Source organism: Micromys minutus (genome assembly GCF_963924665.1).
Source record: "Micromys minutus genome assembly, chromosome: 1".
NCBI classification, from domain to species: domain Eukaryota; kingdom Metazoa; phylum Chordata; class Mammalia; order Rodentia; family Muridae; genus Micromys; species Micromys minutus.
Genome location: NC_137969.1, coordinates 104,126,401 through 104,149,795, shown reverse-complemented (window position 1 = coordinate 104,149,795; position 23,395 = coordinate 104,126,401). Strand labels below are relative to the sequence as shown.

The window sequence follows — 23,395 nt, the reverse complement described above, 5'->3', positions numbered from 1 at the left end:
ATGCTTAGCACTATGGGAAGCGGCCCTATTAGGAGGTGTGATCTTGCTGGTGGAAATGCACCAACTGTGGGGGTGGGTTCTGAAGCTTGACCCAGTGCAGAAGAGTCAGTTTCTCCAGGCTGCAGTCAGATCAAGATACAGAACTCTCAGCTCATTCTTCAGCCCCATGTCTGCTGCCAGCTGCCACGCTTCCTGCCTTGATGATATGGACTGAACCTCTAAACCTGTAAGCCAGCCCCAATTACATGTTTGTCTTTATAAGAGTTGCCTTGGTCATAGTATCTTTTCAGAGTAATAGAACCCTAACTGAGGCACGGATATAAATAAATGTACCAGGTAAAGAGAATAATCAAGTCCTCATGTTGACAGGAGTAAAGCTGGTTCTAGGTTGAACAGTGAAGCACACTCCAGCAGTATAAAGATGATCTCAGTATGGTTATTCAAGAAAATTCTGTTCAACAATAAGAGCTTTTCCCTTCACCATAAAGGCGACAGTTTACATGGACAATCTTTTGAATTTATAGTTAACTTCATAAAACCCCATATCACCACTACTACTCAGCAATATCTTCATGACCTGTACTTGAACTTGACTCCAAAGATCATAGTGGACAGGACCAGGGATGGAAACCTGGCCCAAGCAGAGTCTTTTGGGGAAAGTATAAACTTTTCCTTGACCACCTATCTGTGACACTTGATTAAGGATATACAGACCTGAGGATACAGATGGGTCCTCTGGGTCATGTGTCTGCCAACACAGCAAAAGCTGTTCTGCAGAAGACAGCATTGTGAAACATTATATGAAGCAACGTTACTGAGTGTAGGGATAAAACAGCACAAGGCCCTAGAAAGAAAGTGGAATAGAGAATCTGCAGACAGTGTAGACATGAAAGGTTCCCAGACTGTAAGTGGTTTCTGCAGTTCCCCATGACCTATAAGACGAACACATTTCTTCAGTGTTCCTCTGCTATGCCCTCTTATGTACTCCTTGGGCTTACTGGAAGATAGTTTGTGCTATTTTTCAACAAATTGCAGTCAATTCTCTTAGCAACAATAATGGGTGTGGAATGGAAAGGGGAGAGTTAATTTTTCTATAAAGACTACAGATGGACAATTAGTGTCCAAATTACTTGTTTGACTGTGGTCAAGTTCTAGAGCTTCACACAGCTGTACTTTTGAGATGAGGTCTCACTGTGCAGCCATGCTGGATCTCTTCTACTCTCTGTGTTTGCTATGTCTGCTAAGTTTTTGTTTTGTTCCTAAGAACCTGACCTCTCTCACAACTTACTTTAATTATTTGAGCAGCCTTCATAGTTGTCCAAAGTCTTTTTTTTTTTTCTCCAAGAAATCTGACATTTCTGTAATGTCTTTTACATGGAATTGGCTATATAGCCCAAGGCATGTTTATATTCATGTACATAAATTTGGGGGAGGTTTTAGCTATTATGTCTTCAAATACTCGTTCTGCTGCTTCTTCCTTTTTCTTCTCCTGTGACTTCTATGTTGCATATACTGGCCTGCTTTATAGTATCCTACAATCTCTTAATATTGTGTTTGCTAATAATGGAAATCAGCATCTCTCCTTTCCTCTAGAATTAATTACATTTTAAAAAATGCCTTATTTTTCTTATTTATTTTCTCATTTGTGCCAGAGATCAGTCTGAAGTGCAGACTTAATATCTTCTCAGTTCTACTCAGAACTAGCACCTTTCTTGGGACATGTGCTGTCAATTTCAACTTTCCATATATATTTATTGGGTTACTTAAAAATTATCATACAATGACCATACAGAATGCAAAGGATTTCATTATAACAGTCCTTCTATGCATAAGTGTATACTGGATCATATTTATCTCTTTTATTTTTCTTACCCCTGCTTATCACTGCAGTTAGCTTTTTTTTTGTGGATAAATATATATATGATGTGTATGGTATTTGTCCACATGTGTGTACAGGTGAGCTTACAGCTATATATGCTTATATAGGTCAACTCCAGATGTTCTTATCATTCTCCATCTTTTTCTTTTGAGACTAGGTTTTCACTGAACCCAGAGCTCACTATTTCAGCTAGACTGGCTAGCCAACAAACTCTAGTGACTTACCAGTCTCCTCCCATTCTCCAATGCTAGAGTTATAGGTGCACACTGTTCTTTTACATTGGTGCTGGAATGTGAGCTTATGTCCTCATACTTGCATAGTAAGCACATAACCCACTGAACCATCTCCCTAGTGTTTGCAGTAACTTGTTAATGGCCCCCTTCTTTAATATTTACCTCTCACATGAAGAACAACAACAAAAAAGATTATATGAGTATGGTTTCAGCAGGAAAAGAAAGGGCCTGCAAAAAGGTAAAGAAGGACAATGTGCTGGAGAGTTTTATGTCAACTTTCTTAATTTGGTGAATGAAGGGGAAGGCTCTAGTCCACTGTTGGTGATACTTCCATAAGAAAGCAGGCTGAGCAAGCATGGGGAGCAAGCCAGTAAGCAGCACTGCTTCATGGTGTCTGCATCAGCTCCTGCCTCCAGGTTTCTGCCCTGTGTGAGTTCCTGTTCTGGCTTCCTTCAATGATCAACTACAGTGAGGAAGTGTAAGCTGAATACATCCTTTCCTTCCCAACTTGCTTTTTGCTTTGTTCCCCTAATTCTTAATAAACTTTGCCTCTCAGCTTTATTATACACAGTAGTCTATGATTTCATTAATTTCTGTGGCTTTGTTACTAGCCATCACATGATCTGCAGAACTGACTGTGGTGCCCTGAGGTTGCCTCAGCAAATAACTATCCTGCAATGCAGTTGGAGTATGCCCAAGAGCTAAGCTTCACATTCCCGAGTCCTCTTCTTGTTCTTTCCTATACCTAAGTAAATCTTATATTTTACTAATTGTATATATTCAACTCCCCAATCTTGGTAAAGAAATCTTTCTAGGATAACAAAAAAAAAAAAAATTCTTTTTGTGTTTTGAGATTGTCTAGAACTCTGTAGACCAGGCTGGCCTTGAACTCAAGAGATCCATTTGCCTCTGTCTGTCTCCTGAGTGATGTGACTAAAGGTGCGCACTACTTCTAGATTGGCTCTTTCTGTTTGCGTCATGAAGCACAGTACAGTCATCTGGCCATTTAGAAATGCAGATCCAAACACCTTCTTCCCCTGTAACTTCTTGGCACAGCACTTAAGTTTCAATGCTATCTCCAAAGGCTGTCATATATTACTCTGTTTCCCTCTTGTATTTGAATCTCCATTCCCACAATCCTGTGGTTGTTGTTGTCATCGTCCACCACAACAGCAGGAAAGGAGGGGGGAAGGGGAGGAAGAAGCAGAAAAAAAAAAAAGGCTAGAGGCTGTCGTTGCCCTAATAATTTACCAGACCATATTAACTAATCAATTACTGTAGGGACTTTGCATTGTTGCAGGTTTTGGTGACAAGCCCAGCTTTGCTTCTTTGCTTTGAACAAGGTAGATGTTGGTCCATGAGTAGTGATGCTAAACTCTTTACCTTGGCAGAGAAATGTAGGTACCGGTAAGCACAGGATTGTAAAGTACTACAATTTTAATATTATCTCCGTAGTGTTGTGATTATTGTTTTACTTATATATTTCTTAGGATTACTAAATTTTATTTTGTGTGATTTGGGAAAACTTTTTAGATTTTTGCATTTATCTTTCACAATGTTCCCTGAGCTTTGGAAGCTGGGTGATGTAAATGTCCCATTGAAGGGTGCATATTAGTCACTTATTCTCAGTACAGTGACACATTAACTGTTACCAACTAAAAACAGAAGCTTCTCTGACTAAAGCTTAAAGCAGCACCAATCTATAGGTATAAACATTAATAATTAGAAGGTAGTCTGACACCAGGACCATTTAACAGTAGTAGCTGTATCCTCCGATCTCTGCAGCTGTGGGAGTTGACTAAGTTTACAGTACCAGGTATGAGATCCTTCTGTGGAGTAGGCCTTAGATCCTATCATATAGTGGTTGGTTACACCCATAATGGTCATAGCATTATTACACTAGAGTGCACATCTTGCCTGGAGTTCACAGATGGGTAAGACAAATGAATGCTTTTTCTCTCCCAGGTCTAAGCATTTCTACCACCACTAAAAGTAGTTTCTGGAAGGATGCTTCCAGTTCCTTTTCAGCTTGATTTGGTTTTGCAACTAAAATGTCTTGTGTCTTTAACAACAGGGTCTTATCCTCCAGTTCTGGTGAGCAACCAAGAGTTTTGGCACTAGCCTATATTGTTTTGAGGAGCTCTGGGTCCTGTCTGACCAATAATGAATAAGGAGGTATGCCATACTGGCACTAGGATTTTTATTTAAACATGGCTTCTGGAAGCAATGTTATCCAGTCAAACAGAATAGCTTAGCCTTATTTCTTTTTAAAATCACTGGCCATGGATGTACTCTGGAGTAGACCACTTGTCTTGAAAGAGAAAGGCATAGGATTTGGTCTCTAGTGCTGAAAAAAAAACCAAAACAAACAAAACAACAACAACAAAAAAAACCCAGAACTTAATTTGAAGAGAATGAAACCAATTGAAGACCTCCCAGAATAAGAAGAATAGTTTATTGGTACTACTTTTGCTTAGCAGGCACAAGGCAATGTATTTGTACACTAGCACTGAGGGAAACAGACAACAGAAATAAGGGCTAGAGAGATGGCTTGGAGATTAAAAGCTCATATTGCTCTTGCAGAGGGTTTGATTCTCAGCTAACACATCAGGAGTTTACAACTGCTTCTGACTTTACTCCAAGGATCTGATGCCTCTGGCCTCTGCTGTATTCAGGTGCACAAACCTTCACACAGACAGATACACACACACACACACACACACACACAGATAAATCTTTAAAAAAAACTCCACATAGGTGGCAAAATTAAAACTAAAATTCACCATAAAATAAGATTACATGATAATAACTGCAGTTAATATTAATCTTTTCTTTTCCTGGACACAAACAGATTCTAAAGGAAATGAAGACGATGACATCACCCACCAGTAATGGGAAAAAGTGAAGCTGTGGACAAACACACTATGTTTTGATTTATTAAACCCCAAGCGAATGTCTCTTTATCCTCCCCATGAGTGATGGAGTTACATTACTTGCCAAAGTCTTCTTTTTTCATTACATACCTTTGTAAATACTGTGGTCACCCTGGTTTATAGCCATCTCCTTCAGACAGTGTATCAGTGGAAAAGAATCCCCATTCCCAACAATGCTCAAACTACCATATGTGTAACTCTCTCACCAGTCTTTCACTGAGCAAGGGTTTCAGGGGTTACAGGAGGGAAATTATAGGGAAAAATAACAATTCTGAGTGCTTTGAGCTGTCTGTTTTCTAAGGCAGGAACACCACACCCTATAAATCCCGAGAGAAACAATCTAAGAAGTCTCTGATAGCCTTGCAGTAAAGATAAGTCATCTGAGTGCCAGTGTGCAGCTCTCTAGATTTAGAACATAGCTGGGCTTAGGTCTGACTCAGGTCCTAACCGCAGCCATCTGCTGTCACATCTCTGCTCTGGCAGTGAGAAACAGGTTTTCACTAGCATTTAAGGAGTTCTGTGATATGGAGACCCAGGAATGATGAGAGAAGCTGCCCGTTCACATGCCTTCCAATGAATGCTCAGGAAGGAAACCCGGATGGGTGATATAGCCTTGAATGTTGTAAGAAACATGAATCAGATTAGCTCAGGGCTGTTGTCGTTTTTCCATTTAATCACATTAGGTAGTTTAACTCCATTTAGTTTCCTCATTTTGCTTCTGTGATACCTTAGTTTTGTTTCATTTCAAAATGGAAAATAATAATGTACATAACACGGTTTAGAATTTATTGAAGTCATGTGTTCACTGCTTAGGAAAGAGGAGGCTAGTATGCAGGAGGTTCTCACATATGTTGTCTCCTTTTGTTACACTCCCGTCTTCATCTGTCGTGTGCTGTGACAAGGATCAGGCAAGTACCTGATTCTGCCAATAAGCTTACAGAAAATGTCAATTCTCATGTACTTAATCTACTTATTTATTCTTGAGATAGAGTCTCTCTTTGAAGCCTTGACTGTCTTCACACTTATGATATAGACCAGCCTGTCTACAAACTCAGAGATCTACCTGCCTTTGCCTCCTGAGTGCTGTGATTAAGTGGGTCTGTGGAACATCAACATCTAGAGTACAGATGGTGGTTGGGAGAATCAATGTAAGATATGTAAGACACAAAGAAAAGGAAGAGTATGCTGATTTGACAACAGGCTAACCAATAAGAAAACAATTTTTTAAAAAGGGAGGTAGCTCAGTGGCTGTGAGTACTAGCTGTTTCTTCAGAGGAACTGTATTTGAATCTCAGTAAGAAAAGCTTGCATCCAGTTCCAGGGACTCTGACACCTTCTTCTGGACTCTGTGGCATTGTTTAAACACATAGGGTGCATATACATACTGCTGTTAATTAGATGTCTCTCTCATGCCCAGACAGACCACACCAAACACGGTTCCACGTGGAGAGGAGAGAAATAAACACAGAAGAGGGTAAAATAACAAGAATGTGTGAAAAAGTCTTAAGTAATATTATTAACTTTCTAAAACACCTATAATATACTTAAGTTGATATAAATAAAATTCTCTCAATAAAAAATTCCCATCTGGGCTGACAACATTCTTTGCAAGAGCAACAGATCATCTAATAAAAATCCCAACACAGGTATGAAAAGCCCTTTTTTGAGTTGTTGGTGAGGGTCATCCAAGACCCCTAAAACATTATAGGTTATTGCTATTCGTTGCCCTTTAGAGGTAGAAGGGAAGTCCTCATTGCTGATGATAGCATGCAGTCTGAACCCAGAGACAGGACCCAGGGCCCCCTGAGCTGGAATTGGTCTGAAAGCCTCTTTCTTGGAGACTAAACTTTCATGGTACTAGAAGGAGCTATGCAACTTTCCAAAGGAGGAAAGTGCAACCAGTAGTCCTACCCAGCTATGACACCTAGGAACCGTAATCGTGACTATCTGTGAGAACCCTGAAAGTGCATGCGGTCATGCCACACATACCATAATAGTAACCAACAGATGTCTAATTGGACTTAAGATGTGGAGAGCTTTTGGTGCCGCTTGGCAGGAATTTGACATTGGGTCAGGACAGGGAAGTAAAGTAAGTTTAGGAAGGAATCTAATTTTAGGCTTTAGGAAAGAATATGACTTTGGGTGAGCTAGGGCAGGGAAGAAGGCTCAGAAATCTTTGTCATTCTGATAAGCCCTTAGAAACAATGAGCAGGGGTTAAAAAAACTTTGTTTGTTGCCTTGCTTGTTCCTTGACTATTTGAGTTCATTGTCTTGCTTGTTCCTTAACCTAGAGCTGACCTTATCACTTGCATGTAATTAAAATGGTATAAAAGCAGATTGGGAAAAAATAAACTCACTTCAGCCTCAAAACTGGGGTCATATTACATTGTTGTCTAATTGTCTTTTTCCTCTCAGTCCTCACTCCTGCCCTGGAGAACCTGTTGACTGACTGAGCTGGCTTGGTCATTAAGATATGCTCAACAAGAGAGAAATCTACCTGGTACTGGAAATCTAGCCAACTATCTTAGGGTTAGTGAAACTGTGAATACTGGAGGAGAACCTACAGCTGACACCTTACTAAACTAGCAAAACTTCTAATTACATTCTAAATATTCCTTGTACTTATAGATATATGTCCTCTTCACCTCTGCAGAGGGGAGTTTCCTTCTCTCTGCAACAGATGGAGGCCATTATAGAAAATCTGATCAAAATGCAGAGTTGTGGAGCACAGTTCATACTGATACATCCACAATACGATTTGTACACCCAAGGCTCTGGGGTCTTGGTAGAAGAAGGGACAGGAAAATTGTAATATTCAAATAACCAGGGAGTTTGCTGTCATATTATGTCTCTTTGAATGTTAGAAGCCACACCCCCTCCACAATGTTTCAACAATGTGTAAAAGTAACTTTTATTTGCCAAATGTAATTTTTATCTTGGAGGCTTATTTGAGCTTATCCTTTCTAATTCTTTCTAAACTTTAGCTGGCTGGTCCAATTAAAACGTTCTGGTTCAAAACTCCTTTCCAAGCTGACTGACCCAAACTCACTTCTCTCAATTTCTTACTGAATTGCTGTGCTTGGTAAAATGCTTCTGAATCCCACCAACTGCACTGCATAGAACTGCACTGCACTGAACTCATCTGAACTACACTGCATTGATTGCACTCAGCTGAACTGCAGTTACTGAACTGCCCTCCACTCCTAACTCACTCTCTGCTGCTCTTAAATAGCCTCTTTCCTGTCTGTTCTTAGAGTTGGGCTATCCTTTCTCTGCTCATTTTGTCAAATCTTTCTCTGATTTGTCACTTTGTCTTCCCCTCAATTAGATGTCACTTCCAAATATGGCTGCTTCCTTCTACAAACTAAGTTCTCTTTCACTGTTTGTGATTATATACTAAGGTATGTACTAATACTAAGGTATGTACTAAGGGCATGTCTATATTATACCCAGAAGGATTAAAGGTATGTCATTTCACTGAGATCATATAGACAAAGAAGGTCTTTGGATGTTATCCATTGCCAGAACAGCTATGTTGCTAGATTAAAATTCATCTTCAAACATGTTTGCCCAAATATAATCTGAACATTAATGACACCAATAAACATGCTAATGTGGATGAGGCAAAACTCCAGAAAGATGATGTGGCCTCCACAGTACACAAATAATTATAGGCGACTAAAGAATGCTGAGAATCAGATAACACATGCACACATACACACACACACGCAACACACACATACATACACACACAACACACACACACACACACACACACACACAGGAACAATAAACAAAGAAGAGGATGCCAGGAACTTGAAGGCCGGGGTATAGAGCAATTGGAGGAAGGAAAAGAAATGGAGGAAAATGATATAATTAATTAGAAAGGAAAGAAGGAAGGAAAGAAGGAAGGGAGGAGGAAAGGAAAAAATGATAAAAATCAGAATGTGAGGAGTAGGGGATAGAAAAGGAGTAGTTGCGAGGGAGAAAACTGCAGAAATGAAGAAAGAATCAAATACATTATAGGGTATACTGCCTTGTTATCAAACAGTAGTATAAAATATTAGGAGCTAAAGAGATTGATGGAACAGTTAGGTGATCAGAGCACAGTTATTATTTAAGGATCTCTTTCTATTTTGTTTTGTGTGTATTAAACAAAAATAGCCTTATTTTTCCTAGTAGAAATATAAATAAATATCCAGGAAGTATAAGAAAAAATTATGAGTAAAATAGCAATCTATAAAAGTCTCAATTAAACTGTGGGCATGTTTAGACAGACCAGCCTTCATATCTACTCACACATCTACAAAGCATCAAGATTTGTAATTTATTTTCTGTCACTTAACAATGTCATGTTCACTCTCTAAGTTAATAAAGATCTCCTCTAGAAAAACAACAACAGCAGAAAATGCCACACAGTCATAGCCATAGGCCAATCTGATCAAGACTTCCTCAGATAACTCTGGGCTCTGTCAAATTGACAGCTGAGATTGCAAAGTTTCTGTAAGGCTAAGGACATCGTCAAGAAAACAAAACAGCAACCAACAGAATGGGAAAAGATCTTTACCAACTCCACATCAGATAGAGGCCTAATATCCAAGGTATACAAAGAACTCAAAAAGCTAGACACCAGAGAATCAAACAACCCTATTAAAAATGGGGTACAGAGCTAAATAAAACGTTCTCAATTGAGGAATATCGAATGGCTGAGAAACATCTAAGGAAGTTCTCGACATCCTTAGCCATCAGGGAAATGCAAATCAAAACAACCCTAAGATTCTACCTCACACCAGTCAGATTGGCCAAGATCCAAAACTCAGATGACAGCAGATGCTGGCGAGGTTGTAGAGAAAGAGGAACACTTCTCCACTGCTGGTGGGGTTGTAAACTGATACAACCACTCTGGAAATCAGTCTGGCAATTCCTCAGAAAATTGGACACAGTACTACCTGAAGATCCAGCTATTCCACTTCTGGGCATATACCCCAGAGACACTCCAATATACAACAAAGAAGCACGCACCACAATGTTCATAGCAGCTCTATTTATAATAGCCAGAAGCTGGAAAGAACCCAGATGTCTTTCAGTAGATGAATGGATACAAAAATTGTGGTACATTTACACAATGGAGTATTACTCAGCTATCAGAAACAATGATTTAACCAAATTCTTAAGAAAATGGCCGGAAATGCAAATCAAAACAACCCTAAGATTCCACCTTACACCAGTCAGATTGGCCAAGATCCAAAACTCAGATGACAGCAGATGCTGGCGAGGCTGCGGAGAAAGAGGAACACTTCTCCACTGTTGGTGGGGTTGCAAGCTAATACAACCACTCTGGAAATCTGTCTGGCGATACCTCAGAAAATTGGATATAGTACTACCTGAAGACCCAGCTATTCCACTTCTGGGCATATACCCCAGAGACACTTTAATACACAACAAAGATATATGCACCACAATGTTCATAGCGGCTCTATTTATAATAGCCAGAAGCTGGAAGGAACCCAGATGTCCTTCAGAAGACGAATGGATACAAAAATTGTGGTACATATACACAATGGAATACTACTCAGCCACCAGAAACAATGACTTAACCAAATTCTTAAGAAAATGGCTGCATCTAGAGAAGATCATCCTGAGTGAGATAACCCAGTCACAAAAGAACAGACATAATATGCAGTCACTGATAGTGGGATGCTAACCCCAGAGGCATGCACTCCCCCAGAAACAACTCACAGACTGTATGAAGTCCAAGAAATAAAGAAAACAAAAAAATATACATATATTCACAAAACAAGAAGACTTTGACTATTTCCATGTTGCGTTTTGTTTTGCATGTACTTTACGCTTATTGCAACTAGTAGGTTTTCAATGTATACTGTCAAGCCCTTGAAAAAAATCAAGTACTGACTAAAAAATATATTCACATGGTTTTATGTAAAATTTATTTTAATGTCTGAAAAAACAGTACTGACAAAAATGTATAATTTTAAGCAAAAAATGTTTAAAATCTGTACATTTATCTTTGTTTTGCAAAATAAAGTCGTTTAAAAAATAAAAAAAATAAAAAAAATAAAAAGAAAATGGTTGCATCTAGAGAATATCATCCTGAGTGAGATAACCCAGTCACAAAAGAACAGACATAATATGCAGTCACTGATAGTGGGATGCTAACCCCAGAGGCTCGGACTGCCCCAGAAACAACTCACAGACTGTGTGAAGTTCAAGAAAAAAACAAAAAACAAAAACCAAAAAAACATTATGCTCAATCCTTACACACCAAGAAAACTGACTAATTCTGGGTTACATCCTGTTTTACATGTACTTTTTGCTCATTGTAACTAGTAAGACCTTAATGCAGAGTATCAAACCTTAAAAAAAAAAGGCAAGCACTGACAAAAATGTATTTGTATACATTTATGCAAAAATGCTTAAAATTTGTTCTTTTATCTTTGTTTTTTAAAGTTAAAAAATTTTATCAAAAAAATTGACAGCTGAATCTAGTAAGTAGACTCCACTTCCTGTCAACTTTTACCCAAACATATCACCTTAATCCATGTCTTTTGTTTGTCATCAAGATCTGATATTAATAATACAAAATAAAATAATGTACACCTTAAAATCCCACTATTTAACTGTGGGATTCTGGGAAAAAAAAAACCCAACAACAACAGCAACAGCAACAAACAACTCTTCCTTACACCAAAAGAACTAGGGAATAAAAATAATCACACATAAGAAAACCAAAGTCTGTCAGTGTCGATTAAGTTCTTTAGCTCTATGTCAGACATCTGGGAGTCACACATGATGTTCTGCTGCAAAAGGTTTGGATATAGCCACTTACTTCTCTAGCTTTGCCATCCCACATCCCACACAGACTAGCTCCATTCCACATATGCTGCTGTACTTGGTAGATCTCACAGTCCTGGCATCCCCAATTTTCTGGGGTCTCCAGGGCAAAACTGAGAATGGGCCTTCACCATTGGCCTCTTTTGGTCTCCATTTGAGGACTCAAATGACCCTGTCATCCACTGTCTAGCTTCAGCTTCTCTCAATGATCTTATCACACTAGAATTATTTTCAAAACCAGTATCATGTGGAAGACCCTTAAACATTATTTGTCAATTTCTGCTGCCAGGTTTGATGTACAGCCTTGGCTTCCCATTGGACCATGGCTTCTGTATTCTGACCCTAAGGAAATACTTTCCAGAAGCTTTAACCTCAATGGTGCTTTCCTCTTATAAACCATAGTTAAGTTTCAGCCTTAGTTAACCAGCAAACTGTTTCTTAGTAAAGCACAGAAGGACTGAAGCATACATACTTTGGTCTTCCTTCTTCTTGAGCTTCATATAGTCTGTGAATTGTTTCTTGGGTATTCAAAGCGTTTGGGTTAATAGCCACTTCAGTGAGTGCATACCATGTGTGTTCTTTTATGATTGGGTTACCTCACTTAGGATGATAGCTTCTAGTTCCATCCATTTGTCTGAGAATTTAATGAATTTATTGTTTTTAGTAGCTGAGTAGTATTTCATTGTGTAAATGTACCACCTTTTTCTGTATCTATGCTTCTTTTGAAGGACATCTGGGTTCTTTCCAGCTTCTGGCTATTATAAATAAGGCTGCTATGAACATAGTGGACCATGTGTCATTGTTATATGTTGGAGCATCTTTTGGGTATATGCCCAGGAGTGGAATATCTGGGTCCTCAGGCAGAATTATGTCCAGTTTTCTGAGGAACCGCCAGATTGATTTCAAGAGTAGTTGTACCAGCTTGCAATCCCACCAACAGTGTAGGAGTGTTCCTCTTTCTCCACATCCTCGCCAGTATCTGCTGTCACCTGAGTTTTGGTCTTAGTCATTCTGACTGGTTTGAGGTGGAATCTCAAGGTTGTTTTGATTTGCACTTCCCTGATGACTAAGGATGTTGAACATTTCTTTAGGCGCTTTTTAGCCAATCTGTATTCCTCAGTTGAGAATTCTTTGTTCATCTCTGTACCCCATATTTTAATAGGGTTATTTGATTCTCTGGAGTCTAACTTCTTGAGTTCTTTGTATATATTGGATGTTAGCCCTCTATCGGATGTAGGATTGGTAAAGATCTTTTCCCAATCTGTGGGCTGTGGTTTTGTCCTATTGACAAGTGTCCTCTGCCTTACAGAAGCTTTGCAATTTTTTGAAGTCCCGTTTGTAAATTCTTCCCCTCCCCCGGCGTACTTGTCAATTCTTGATCTTAGAGCATTAGCCATTGTGGGGAGTCCTTCTCAGGAGGGGGAACAAAATACTTACAGGAGGAAGTACATAGAGGAAGTGTGAAGTAGAGACTGAAGGAAAGGTCATCCAGAAACTGCCCCATCTGGGAATCTATCCCATTTGTAGCCACCAAACCCAGACAATATTGCAGATGCCAAGATGTGCATACTGATAGGAGCCAAATATAGCTGTCTCCTGACAGGGGGGTTCCCAATGGAGGAGTTAGAGAAAGAACTGAAGGAGCTGAAGGGGTTTGCAACCCCATAGGAAATAAAACAACATCAACCAAGAAGACCTCCACAGAGCTCCCAGAGACTAAACTACCAACCAAAGAGTACACATGGAGCGACCCATGGCTCCAGCTGCATATGTAGCAGAGGATGGCCTTATTGGGCATCAACAGGAGGAGAGGACCTTGGTCCTAAGAAGGCTCCATACCCCAGTGTAGAGGAATGCTAGGGCTGGGAGGTGAGAGGGAGTAGGTGTGTGTGGGGTAGAGCACCCTCATAGAGGCAGGGGGAGTGGGAGGGAATAGGGGGATTTCAGAGGGGAACTGGTAAGGAGATAACGTTTGAAGCATAAATAAAGAAAATATCCAATAAAAAACAAAACAAAACCAACCAAACAAAAAAGCACACAAGGCTTTAGTTCAGGAGTATTCATTTCTTGTTAATCACAGTTAAATTTCAGCTCCATTTAAACAGCAACCACAGCTTCTTAAACTGTACTATCATATGTACATTCCTGAAAGATTTTTTTTCTTTCCTCTGAAACTTCACAATGGGCCTCCGTTGTCAGCATTTCTCTCTGCATAATCTTTCAAGCTCCCAAGGAATGGCTCATTAAGCTCTCAGCATTCAATAGCTTTTCTGAATTTCAGTTTCAAAATCATTTCAGTTTTCACCTTGCACTCCCTCTGTTGCAATTAACAAAAATGAAAAGGGAGTTGGAGATCTGAAGATTGCTATAATATCAGACATGGAGATGCAGAGTTTGGATTTGCCCAACTGGTTTCCTGTCTTGCTTTTTTTTTTTTTTTTTTTTTTTTTTTTAACAGTTAAGTGATTGGATGAATCTCAGCAGACACTTTGAACTTTGGATTTTTAACACTGTTGAGACTGCTATAGCCTATGGGGACTCTAAAAGTTGGACTAAATGTCTTTTGTATTATGTTATGTTTAGATGTGGCCCCCCCCCAAAGACTCATGTGTTTGAACAAGCCTATGGGGGTCAGGGAGTGGAACTATTAGAAGATGTGGCCCTGTTGGAGGAAGTGTGTCATTTTGGGTGTGGGTAAGACCTTCATCCTAACTGCCTGGAAGTCAGTCTTCTACTAGCAGCCTTCACAGATGAAGATGTAGAACTCTCATCTCTCTCTGCACCGTGTCTGCCTGGATGCTGCCATGCTCCCACCTTGATGATAATGAACCTCTGAACCTGTAAGCCTGTCCCTAATTAAATATTCTCCTTTATAAGAATTACCTTGGTCATGGTGTCTCTTCACAGAAGTAAAACCCTAACTAAGATACCCTCCAAATAACATGTTCAGGTCTATGACACCAGCACCCAACTTCTGGTACTAATTTCTGTTCTAGTTTGCTTTCTGTTGCTGTTATAAACATTAAGACCAAAAGTATCTTAGGGAGGGAGTTTTATTTCATTGAACGTTTCCAGGTTACAATCCATCACTGAGGGAATCAGGAGAGGAACTCAATTATGAGCAGAGGTAGAAACCATGTGGGAAAACTACTTACTGATTTGCTTTCTAGTTTTGTATAAGAAACTTACTTTCTTATACAGTCCAGAATAACCCACCCAGGGATGGCAGTGCCCACAGTGGGCTGGGCCACCTCACAGTGTTGATAATTAAAGACAATTTCCCAATGACATGCCCACAGACCAATCTAATAATGGCAATTCTTCAATTGAAATCCACTGTTTCCAGGTAACTCCGGTTTGTGTTGACAATGAACCCTAACCAGCCTAAGTGACTTCAGTGGTAAGTAAAAGAGGTCCAAAGGTTCCCTCTTAGCATGGGTGTGGCTCACTCTCTGCACAGTCTTCAGTGGCAAATACTATATTCCTTCAGAGTAGCCAAATTTTAGGATGTAATTATGCCCATAATAATAAGTGAGAAGGAAAAACTGTAACAGTACCATTTTCCATGTACTAGTGTGGTTAAAACTGTTTCTGAAAAAGAGCTCATCCATTCAACCACAAAACTTGTAAAGCAGTGACCTCAGAAATCTTAAAATTGTTTTTTTCAACCATGTTCATCTCAGAATGACAGTTATTGTTATTCCTTTATCCCACTAAAGAGTTACCTTTGTGAAAGGAGCCAGAAAGATGTCTCAGTCACTAAGAGCACTGGCTGTTCTTGCAGAGGGCCATGGTTCAATTTCCTAGCACTTGTAGAGTGGCTTGCAACTGTTCATAACTCTAATTCTAGGGGGATATGATATCCTCTTTTGGCTTCTCTAGGCACTGAATACACAGTAGACAGACATACATACATGCAGGCAACACACACACACACACACACACACACACACACCCCAAAGATAATGCATATATTGTTTTGAATATTTCCCTTTTTCCTCTTGGTATATCTGAGACAACTTTACATGCCAGTCTTAATGGCATTACTTTAGTTTCCAAAGAGCTTTGTAGTCCTTTGTTATAAATATACAATTGGGTTACTTTGTTTTAAAATTAAGCCCATAGTTAGAGTGCTTCAAAATACTACCCTCTGCAAAGAAAGATGTTCCTATAATGCATTTCTTGAGGTGGCTCCTAGGCAGACAGTACTTTTCTTCATTAGATAGCTGTCCTCAATAGAACCATTTTTGCCACACACAGCATACCATGAAAACAGTTTCCTTCCAGCAAAACAGCATGTCCAAATCAGGCTGTGATTGATGATTACTAAGTATCTGACAATTATTAGAATTATTTTTGAGAATAATAAGTTCACACACTGCCTCTACATTTTGTCTCACCATTCCACAGTAGGGGTGATGGCACACATTTTAATGAATACTTCCTGGCCATTACTGATGTTGAAAAACTGTTCCCTGCCTTCACCAACTGCTAGCATTTTGTAGTCTATGAACTTCTAATACTTGTAATTAAATGCTTTTTTTTTTTTGTTCAATGGTCAGCTGAATTGCTTTTTCTCCCTTCTTATAATGACTTTTTGATTGAAAAAACAAATTCCTTTAAAAAATATAAAGGCATTTATTCATAATTTTCTTGTTTCCAAATTTGATATGCAGAGGCTAGTAACATTCACTACATAAGTCACTAATGATTTATCATCATTTGCAAGTATATTAAGTCTTTGTCTTAGGTGCTCAGGCCATCTGCCACTAGAAACAGCAGAGATCCAGGGACACAGGCCAGGTACACGGGAGAGACGGGAACCAATTACTGACAACAAAACCACGTAAAATAACAGACAACAAGATGGCAAGAGGAAAGCAAAAGAGTTTACCCTAGGGAAACCAAGACAACCTGGCAACATCAGAACCCAGCTCTCCCATCACAGCAAACAGTGGAATGCCAAACACTCCAGAAAAAGAAGACTCAGACCCAAAATCATACCTCAAGATGATGATAGAGATCCTTAAACAAGAACGGGAGGAAAAGCATAAAGAACTAGAAGCTTTTAAAGAGGAAACAAGAAAAACACTCAAAGAAATAAAAAAAAAAAAAAAAAAAAAAAAAAACTAGAGGAAATCAGAACCAAAGAGATGAAGGAATTGAAAAAGGAATTTAAAATGGAAATGGAAACAATAAAGAAAATACTAAAAGAGACAACACTAGAGGTAGAAAACCTAAAAAAGAAATCAGGAGTCACAGATGCAAGCATCTCCAATAGACTACAAGAGATGGAAGAGAGAATCTCCAGGGCCGAAGACAACATTGAAAACATAGACAAAGCAGTCAAAGAAGATGCAAAAGCCAAAAAGCTCCTAACTCAAAATGTCCAGGAGATCCAGGACACAATGAGAAGACCAAACCTAAGGATAAAAGGAATAGAAGAGGGCAAAGAATATCAACTAAGAGGCACAGTAAATATCTTCAACAAAATCGTAGAAGAAAACTTCCCTACCCTTAAGAATGAGATGACCATGAACATAAAAGAAGCCTACAAAACTCCAAATAGAGTGGGATCAGAAAAGAAATTCCTCCCGACACATGACAGTCAAAACGCCAACTGCCCAAAGCAAAGAAAGAATACTAAAAGCAGTAAGGGAAAAAGGTCATGTAACATATAAAGGCAGACCAATCAGAATCACAGCCGACTTCTCAACAGAGACTATGAAAGCTAGCAGATCCTGGACAGACATCATGCAGACCCTAAGAGAACACAAGTGTCAGCCCAAGCTGCTATACCCAGCAAAACTCTCAATCACCATGGATGGAGAGACCAATATATTCCAAGACAAAACTAAATTTACACAATATCTGACCACAAACCCAGCACTACAACGAATTATAGGTGGAAAACCCAATATAAGGAGGGAAACTACATCCTAGTAAAAACAAGAAAATACCTAAGCAAGAAAACCAAAAGAAGAAAGACACACAGGCACAATTCTACCTCTAAAAGCAAAAATAGCAGGAAACAGCAACCACTATTCCTTAATATCTGTTAACATAAATGGACTCAATTCCCCAATAAAAAGACATAGGCTATCAGACTGGATACATAAACAGAATTCAGCATTTTGCTGCATATAGGAAACTCATTTCAGAGACAAAGACAGACACTATCTCAGAGTAAAAGGTTGGGAAAAAAACTTCCAAGCAAACGGCCCCAAGAAGCAAGCTGGAGTGGCCATTCTAATATCGAATAAAGTAGATTTTCAACCAAAAGTTATCAAAAATGATAAGGAAGGACACTTTTTACTCACTACAGGGAAAATTTGTCAGGAGGAACTCTCAATCCTTAACATATATGCTCCAAATACAAGAGCACCCATATTCATAAAAGAAACCCTACTAAAGCTCAAAAAATACATTGCACTCCATACAATAATAGTGGGAGACCTCAATACCCCACTCTCATCAATGGACAGATCATGGAAACAAAAACTGAACAAGGACACAGTAAAACTAGCAGAGGTTATGAACCAACTGGAATTAATAGACATCTACAGAACATATAATCCTAAAACAAAAGAATACAACTTCTTCTCAGCACCTCATAGCACCTTCTCTAAAATTGACCATATAATTGGTCACAAAACAAGCCTCAATAGATATAAGAAGATTGAAATACTCCCATGCATCCAATCAAATCACCATGGTCTAAGACTGGTCTTTAATAAGAACAAAGACAACAACAACAACAAAAAAAGCCCATATACACATGGAAACTAAACAATGCTCTATTAAACAATAGCATGGTCAAAGAAGAAATAAAGAAAGAAATTAAGGATTTTCTAGAATTCAATGAAAACGAAAACACAACATACCCAAACCTATGGGATGCAATGAAAGCAGTACTTAGAGGAAAACTCATAGCTCTGAGTGCTTCCAAAAGGAAACTGGAGAGAGCATACACTAGCAACTTGCAGCACAGTTGAAAGCTCTAGAACAAAAGGAAGCAGATACACCCAAGAAGAGTTGATGGCAAGAAATAACCAAACTCAGAACAGAAATTGACCAAACAGAAACAAAAAGAACCATTCAAAGAATCAACAAAACCAAGAGCTGGTTCTTTGAGAAAATTAATGAGATTGAGAAACCCTTAGCCAGACTAACTAGAGGACAAAGAGAGAGTATCCAAATTAACAACATCAGAAAGGAAAGTAGAGACATAACTGAAACTGAGGAAATTCAAGAAATCATCAGCTCCTACTATAAAAGCCTATACTCAACAAAGCTAGAAAATCTGAAGGAAATGGATGAATTCCTAGACAGATACCAGATACTAAAGTTAAACCAGGACCAGGTAAACCATCTAAAAAATCCCATAACACCTAAAGAAATAGAAGCAGTCATCAAAAGCCTCCCAACCAAAAAAAAAAAAAAAAAAAAAAAGCCCAGGTCCAGATGGGTTCAGTGCAGAATTTTATTAGATATTTATTGATGACCTAATACCAGTACTCTCCAAACTATTCCACAAAATAGAATCAGATGGAACATTACCTAACTCATTTTTCGAGGCCACAATAACCCTCGTTCCTAAACCACACAAAGACCCTACAAGGAAAGAGAACTTCAGACCAATCTCACTTATGAACATTGATGCAAAAACACTCAACAAAATCCTTGCAAACCGAATCCAAGAACACATCAAAACGATCATTCACCATGATCAAGTAGGCTTCATCCCCAGGATGCAGGGATGGTTTAATATATGGAAATTCATCAATGGCATCCAACATATAAGCAAACTCAAAGGAAAAAAAAACACATGGTCATCTCACTAGATGCTGAGAAAGCATTTGACAAAATTCAACACCCCTTCATTTTAGAAGTCTTGGAAAGAACAGGAATCCAAGGCCCAAACCTAAACATAATAAAAGCAATATACCACAAACCAAGAGCCAACATCAAACTTATCGGTGGGAAACTTGAAGCAATCCCACTAAAATCAGGGACTCAACAAGGCTGCCCACTCTCCCCCTACCTATTCAACATAGTACTGGAAGTCCTGGCTGGAGCAATTAGACAGCAAAAGCAAATCAAGGGATATAAATTGGCAAGGAAGAAATAAAAATATCACTATTTCAGACAACATGATAGTATAGTTAACTGACCCCAAAAATTCCACCAAAGAACTCCTATAGCTGATAAACAAGTTCAGGAAAGTGGCTGGATATAAAATTAAGTCAAACAAATCAGTAGCCTTCCTCTACTCAAAGGACAAACATGCAGAGAAAAAATTAGGGAAAAGATACCCTTCACAATTGTCACAAACAATATGAAATACCTTGGTGTGACTCTAAGTAAGTGAAGGACCTGTATGACAAGAACTTCAAATCTCTAAAGATGGAAATTGAGGAAGATCTCAGAAAATGGAAAGATCTCCCATGCTCATGGATTGGAAGGATCAACATTATAAAAATGGCCATCTTACCAAAAGCAATCTACAGATTCAATGCAATCCCCATCAAAATTCCAACCCAATTCTTCATAGAGTTGGAAAGAAGAATGTGCAATTTCATCGGGAATAACAAAAGACCTAGAATAGTGAAATCCATCCTCAACAACAAGAAAACATCTGCAGGAATCACCATGCCTGACATCAAACTATATTACAAGGCAATTGTGCTGAAAACTGCATGGTAGTGGTACAGAAATAGGCACGTGGATCAATGGAATAGAATAGAAGATCCAGAAATGAGCCCTCACATATATGGTCACCTGATTTTTGACAAAGGAGCTGTAAACATTCAATAAAAAAAAGACAGCCTCTTCAACAAATGGTGTTGGTCCAACTGGCACTCAGCATGCAGAAGAATGAAAGTAGACCCTTTCTTATCTCCTTGTACAAAGCTCAAGTGCAAGGAGATCAAAGATCTCCACATTAAACCAGGTACACTGAAATTATTGGATGAGAAATTAGGGAAAGCCTTAGAACACATAGGCACAGGAGAAAATTCCCCTAACAGAACACCAATGGCTCATGCTCTAAGGTCATATATCGACAAATGGGACTTAATGAGATTGCAAAGTTTCTGTAAGGCTAAGGACACTGTCAAGAAAACAAAACGGCAGCCAACAGATTGGGAAAAGATCTTTACCAACCCCACATCTGATAGTGGCCTAATATCCAAGGTATACAAGGAACTCAAGAAGTTAGACTCCAGAGAATCAAACAAACCTATTAAAAATGGGGTACAGAGCTAAAGAAAAAGTTCTCAATTGAGGAATATCGAATGGCTGAGAAGCATCTAAGGAAGTTCTCAACATCATTAGCCATCAGGGAAATGCAAATCAAAACAACCCTGAGATTCCACCTCATACCAACCAGAATGGCTAAGATCAAAAATTCAGGTGACAGCAGATGCTGACGAGGATGTGGTGAAAGAGGAACACTTCTCCACTGTTGGTGGGGTTGTAAACTGGTACAACCACTCTGGAAATCAGTCTGGCGATTCCTCAGAAAATTGGACATAATACTACCTGAAGACCCAGTTATTCCACTTCTGGACATATACCCCAGAGAAGCTCCAACATACAACAAAGACACATGCATCACAATGTTCATAGCAGCCCTATTTATAATACCCAGATGATGGAAAGAACCAAGATTCCTTCAGTAGATGAATGGATACAAAAAGTGTGGTATATTTACACAATGGAGTACTACTCAACTATCAGATAAAATGACTTTATGAAATTCTTAAGAAAATGGATGCATCTAGAGAATATCATCCCGAGAGAGACAACCCAGTCACAAAAGAACAGACATAACATGCAGTCACTGATAATTGGATACTAACCCAGAAAGCTCTGAACAGCCCAGAAACAACTCACAGACTATATGAAATTCCAGAAAAAACAAAAGCCAAAAAAAAAAAAAAAGAAAAGAAAATGAAAAACCATTATGCTTAATCTTTATACACCAAGAAAACTTTGACTATTTCCAGGTTACATCCTGTTTTACATGTACTTTATGCTTATTGTAACTAGTAAGATTTTAAGCCATTACTATCAAACCTTTAAAAAAATCAAGTACTGACAAAAATGTATTCGTATACTTTAAAATAAAGCTGTTCTATTAAAAAATGCATCCTGGGAAAAAGTTTTTGTCTTTATTATTTTTAAATGTCAAATCTTTATGTCATGATAGCAGTTGGTTGTCCTCTAGTATGCTGAATAGTCAACTGTTTCTTCCACAGAGTAACTCAAGCACCTGTAGTGTTGGGTCTGTTTCTAACTTGCTTATGGGGAGATAAAGAAACAGAAGCTCAAAGCACACAACTAATTTGCTAGAATAACTGGTAATGAGGACCCTTGCTGTTGCTCCCTTATACATTTAGTGCACACACATATGTACACAGATACACAGACAGACATGCACATACAACCTTGGTGTAATGGTGCATACTATACCTTTAATCCTAGGACTGGGAGATAGAGGTTGGCAGATCGTTTGTGAGTTCAAGTGAAGCCTGGTTTTACATAACGAGTTCCCGGTCAGCCAGAGATACGGATATATGTATTTCATGTATATAAAATCAATGATTTTTATACACAGGGTCTTATGTAATCTATGCTAGATTTAAGTCCATATGGTCTTAAAAACTTTCAGTGCTTCTACGTCCCAAGTGCTGTGATTACATGTACTTCCACCCAGCTACTGAAATTATATAATCTAATGGTGTAAACATGAGACTAGTGTTTGTTTCCTAAATACCGACAAATTTGCAATTTAAACAGGATTGGAGAGAAATACAACCTTTAGGTGATGAGAATACCACCCCTTAGACCTGACAAATCTCTAGTGGTATATTGGCTTGTTTGAACATCAATATCCATGCAATATTTTATGTAAATAAATAGCCTATGAAAGTAACAGATTTTTTTCCTGCCTTTTCAGCCTGCAAAGGAAATGTCCCCTACCCACCCCGCCCAACTCCCGCTGATGTTTTCCACTTTTCCTGTGATTAAAATAAAAAAAATTTCCCTTGGTAACCATTTTCCCTGGTTACTTCTTTGGCTGGTTTTCCACACAAAGAACTAACTGAAAGGCGTTTATCCCAAGGGAAGCAGTTCTTTTAGATTTTACTAAGAAGTCAGCTAACACTTTCAACATTCCATTCTCTTCTTTGTTTTTAAAGAAAGTTCTGGTTTTGTTTCACTTTCAGCTGGAGACTTAAATGGCACCAAGCAGAGCTACTTAGTTTAGAGTTCCAGGTAAACGTTTTAAATGTTAAGTTTCTACTACAGTATGTGGCATGGCTTTAATATGTGGGCATTTTGTGTACAGATATGTTTAATTCTTAACAAAGTTAACTCTGTACTAACAGACTGAAAAGTTAAACTATGCTTTATTTTGTGTAATTGTTTCTTTGCAGGACGACCATTTCCCAGTAATTAAAATGTAAAGGGATTGTGAACTATTGTCATATGTT

General features: G+C 38.7%; 2 protein-coding genes across 2 annotated transcripts in view; one reads left to right on the top strand and one right to left on the bottom strand.

The window, feature by feature from the left end:
- Positions 1-23,395, bottom strand: part of CENPP (centromere protein P) — a gene marked incomplete at both ends in the record, with an annotated part of 175,073 nt that overhangs the window by 18,855 nt on the left and 132,823 nt on the right. The window lies entirely within an intron of this gene.
- Positions 23,092-23,395, top strand: part of ECM2 (extracellular matrix protein 2) — a 29,592-nt gene continuing 29,288 nt past the window's right edge. Inside the window, exon 1 of the mRNA XM_080926344.1 lies at positions 23,092-23,177. The gene's annotated coding sequence lies outside the window, so the exon portion shown is untranslated. The remainder of the gene's footprint in view (positions 23,178-23,395) is intronic.